Raw genomic sequence first — 5,215 nt, forward strand, 5'->3', positions numbered from 1 at the left:
GTACAGGAAAACAGATTAACACCCATTTTTGTTTTCATTTGTTTTTTACTTCTTTCTATAGGATGTATTCTGTTTCTTTTAGATTTACTGACAATTATAAAATATATTTATATCATTTACTGGTTTCAGCCAATAAATACAGTAAATGGTGGTGTCAGAACTTGTGTAATTCACTGCCAATGCATTCATGTAAAATATTCTAAGAACATTCAATTCCTAAAAAATATGTTTTCATAAGTTCATAAGTTTTCAACATTGAAAAACTTCATCACTACTCAATGTTGACTAGACGCACCCTTCTTTATTCAAGGTAAAGATGCTGTATCAAGCTGCTTGCATTTGTCTGTCCAAATGAACGTGATATGATCAGAAGATCTCTCAGGAGTAAACAAGCAAGATATTCCTGGCTGGCACTCAGTTTGAACAATGTGGTAACTGGCTGTGCTCCATGTTGTGATGATGAGTAAACTGCCTAATGTTGTTCCTCAAGAAGATGCACCTTCCAGTGGAAAAATTGATCCCAGTCTTAATGGACAATTTCATGGAAAGTAAACAGTAATGTAATACAACGTCAAAGTCAAAGTCCCAGAATTAATTTAAGCTACAGATACAGAATATTTTTTTCCATGCCCTTCATGGTAAAATAGAACAAAAATAAAAATATTAAAAGTGTAAACTGGAAGCATGCTCATGAGTCCTGTGACTTTTTGGCATAAGGCTGCAATTATCGGCTGAAGGGCTATTTATATGCTGTGGATGAACTTTATTTTTAACCTTGATGATGTTCGTTAAGCATAATAATGAGCCCTTGGCATTTCAGTTTGCAAGTGAGATTTTCTGAGAAGGCATACTGCCTTTCCTTCATGACACTTGTTCCAACCCATTGACCTTCATGGGGAACTGTCTGCACACAAGATGACAGAGCTAATTTTTTGTGGGATTTTAAAAATCAAGGCAGAACATGAGTAGAGTAATTAATAGGTCGGTCAATGGAAATGCAGACACCCTGCTAAGCTGACTGACATCTTCTCTCTTATTATCCCCTCCCTGTGACCACAGATACAGTGGCAAAGCAACCCTCAGCAAAGTTCTTTGAATTTACTTTTTAATTAGTTCACACCAAGAACTGGATGGCAACTACACTTACTGGCTTGGCACTGTTATTTCACATTGGAGCCTTTCCTTTGCCAGCTTCATATTTCCGCTGCAAGAAATCTAGTCTGTGAAAAAATCCTTTAAAGCCATTCAAAGAAACAGAGACCTGTGCAATCACAGAAGTTTCGGAGGATTCCCGCTTTTAGACAAGAGCACAAAAGCCAAGACAACTTAATGAATTCTGAAGCAGGGCCTTTGAAACAGACAAAAGTACAAAGTTCCTTTTTTATGACATAAGTTGTACTTTTTACCATCAGTATAATTGTATTTGCTAGAAAAGAGCTGAAAGGAAGCCTTTTGAATATCGTTGTTGTACATGATTTAACCCATGCCTGCTGCTCTAAAAACAAATCAGTTATCCAGCACACAGTGTACCCAGACAATGCCGAGAGGTTTGCTGGAGGAAGTATAAAACAATCAAAAGGAAGATATAATCCAAACCCAGGGAACAGCACACAAAGGAGGTCACAGTCGACAAGTCGTTGCTGAACAATTAAAAAGAGGTCAGAACCCGAGAAGGTTCCAAAGAGGCTCAGGAATAAATCGGAGGGAATTTGTAATTGCTGCTTTTATAAGAAACATATTAACATTTTCAGCGGAGAGGGAACTGAAGCCACTTCCATAAACACAGATGCTGGCGAAAGAAAAAAGGCATTCTGAGCCTCTCACTGGTTCCCCCCACCCCCAGCCCACGATCCTGTCTTACCATGGCTCTTTAAAGAGCCCTTTTTTTCCATTGAAAAACAAACCAGAACAAAAACAAAAGCAGCAGGAGTAGGTCAACAAAAACACACAAACCCCCGTCACCAATAGCATAGAACATTTGCAATGCACGAATGTGGCAAATTTTGTGTGGGAGGAAACCATAGAACATATCTTTGTTCAGGCTTTCTGCGAGCACACAAGCCTGGATCAGGATTTTGTCTGGTCTTGCAGAGTTAGGCGGGTAAGAGGTGGCTGACAGTGGTGTGAAGATGGTAGAGCTGGGTTTGCGGAACTCATCTGTTTACAGGCTCCTATTACTGTATTGTCGAGAGTACAGCACCCCTCCCAGCTGCATGTTGCTGAAAGGTCAAAGTTAATTGAGCAGGAGCTCTTGGCGTATATGGACATGTTATAGATTTCTTAAGAATTAACCTGTGCTTGCCAGAAAATGTTACGTATGCATATTACATAATTTCATGCCAACTAACACAGATTTTAGAATTTCTGGTTGAATGCGAAACCTGCTTAAAAACTGTTTATTAAAAGAAAAGATTTTTGAATGTTGTATATACTTTATATCAAGTAAAGAAGCTTGTTTTAAAATGTTTTAGGATACAGCCTGGAAGAGCATTAGGATTGATGAACAGGAGTATCGTGTGTAAGTTTCATTTTTATTGATTATGTACTGACTGACCTTTATGGTGCACCACAGTTTTCTGAAGTTGTTCTAACATACTGTATATCAAGGATGGAAGTGCATGGATATAACACATTATAGAAATTAATAACTCTTATCACGCTGTTGATCAGTGTGATACTGTAAGTCTTTTACAGGTAATCAACTCAAAATTACAGAAGTCATTACTCTGTGTGACAGCTGTAGCTGGTAATAGCAGCCTGCTTCATTGATCTAACAATTGGATTCCTGAAATATCTTCTTGAGAAGAACAGTCTTATTTTGCCAACAGAGAAGATAGTAAATATGGAACTGCAAAATCCTACTAAAAAATGCACCATTAGAGGTGTCCATTAGTGTATCACCTAGAGATTAGATGACTGAGGACTAATTATGATACGATCTCTCATCGCAAGGTTGCCATCCTTTGGCCTTGTCTAGGGGTGGGAACCATAGTAGGTTTGATTCTTGATGTCGCTTCCTGGTAGGGCTTCTACGGGTTGGTCACAAGCATGTGGTGATGCTATAATCATCAAAACCTGGCGGGTTCAACGCTTAGCTTTTTTGTGGTCTCCTTCTCTATATATAGTGTGTCATTATATCCTGGCACCTATATTCCTATATGCATATGTAACCTTTTCTTTTAAAGTAGAAAAGGAGTATTACATTATTGTTTTCCTGGGCAAATACAAAATCGACCTCTAAAATTATCCCAAGTCTAAAATTATCCATGGCTTTCCCTAACTGTCAAGAAAATGATATATTTGTACTAGGTTTCACCAAGCCCTTCATTATTGCATGGGAGCAAATTTAAATGAATGTTCTGCTAATAACATGGAGGAGGTGTGTGAAATACAATTGATTATCGGCATTGCAGTGGCTAGGTTGTTTATGAGAATGTAGCTGCCCCTGAGACTTGCTTGAATTATTTCAAATATGTTCGTGTGCAAAGCAAAGCTCCTCAGTGGAAATTGTGTCTGGCTGAGGAGGTCATTTTTAGCAGGCATATGTTTATTTGTCAAGCAGCCTTTCTTTTTTCGGGTATCGTCTAGTAAATAAGTGGATACATGCCAAAGCCCTGCATGAACCCAGCACAGGATGTGGCCGAAGGAATTTCTGTTGATTCCATGGGAATTAGAGAAATGCTTAACGAGCTAGAGTGCTGAAGTCAGGCAGCACATCTGTTAAGGTGTCTGTGTATTCAATAACATTGCAAAGAAAAAGACAAATGAGCAGGTCTTTGCTGCTTGAAACATTGCAGGTCCTTGCAGGTCCTCAAAAAATACAAGCAGAATACTTGTCGGAAAAAAGATTTAAGAGCTGGCTGTGAAACAGAGTGGCGCCTAAAACAAACTATAACAAGTGCATTCGTTTCGTGAAAGCTGAAGACACAAGCAGGCCTTTCTTTGGGAGCCGCTGCCTCAGTGACTTGTTAACCCACGTTTTGCTATACGTTAGCCAGTGAACCAGGCGATGTAGTGGAGTGTCTCCCTCGTGATGCTTCATCTGAGGAGCACAAACCATGCCTGGAGCCTCACGAAGTACCAGCATTGCGCTTCTACCAGGCCTGCCAGCAAAAGATGCATCATATGTTTTTTAAAACAGGTGTGCAGTTGTCAAGAGGAAAGAAACGCAACATTTTTAAGGTCAGGATGCTTGAGAATGGATGGCAGTGAACTTAAAATCATCAGATCAGGGCAGCCAGTATTATTCCTTTTCAAATGTTATTTTTTCTAAAGCTTTCACAGAATGTTTGACAACATCTCATACTGTACTTTGGAAGTAATGGCATTAGGCTTAGGTCTTACTGTAGGTCAATGAGCTGAATTGTAAAATTAAATTTGCCCCAGACCTTTATCTTTCCTACCTAACTCCTTACATTAACTTAATATACAATAATGTCTATAAACCTTAACCTATGACATCCTAGCCAAGTACAGTATATTTAGGTTTAATAGCTATTTGTTTTAAGATATAGTGAATGCAGAAAGCCATAATTGTCATTTCCTGGTCTTTTATTTTAATTTTAATTAATGCAACTAAAAAAATAAATTAAAGCTTTTGAAGTCTCATGTTGTAGGTCTAGTCTGTCTCAGTCATGCCGGTGCTTGTGAATGAGTCAAGATACAACCACTATACACGTTTCAGTTAGCAAATTCAACTTCAGGCATCCCATTTAATTTTGCTGGGTTAAAATGGGCTCAGTCACTTAAATCCGTAAATCTAATGCTAATAAGGAGGTAGCAGACAGTTTAGAAAGTCCCGGGGTTATTTATGTCTTAACCTCATCCTGATTGATTGTGATCTTTTAGGTTCTTTGTTGTTCACACAGTCAGATGCAGTCACATTTAGTTGGCACAAAAAGCTGCTACTGCCACCTGCTGGCTAAATTTATTATCGGGCTTTTACCTGCTCCCAGATGTCGCACTACACAATTGTTGTTGACCTTTTATAATTTTCCCAAGATTAAGAAATTTTGGTTTTGATTCCAATATAAAAAGGGATATCATGAAGTCCTGTATGCAAATGGCATTACATTGTATATGGGATATCATTTCAGTTATAGCAGTACAGTGCCTGCAAGAAAGCTTTGAAAATACGACCTTGAAAAGGCTTTAAAAGAAACTTAGTATCACTTTTCTTGACGAGTTTTAAGAATTTGAGTGGATTTGAATTGTA

This window comes from Lepisosteus oculatus, chromosome 17 (genome assembly GCF_040954835.1).
Source record: "Lepisosteus oculatus isolate fLepOcu1 chromosome 17, fLepOcu1.hap2, whole genome shotgun sequence".
NCBI lineage: Eukaryota > Metazoa > Chordata > Actinopteri > Semionotiformes > Lepisosteidae > Lepisosteus > Lepisosteus oculatus.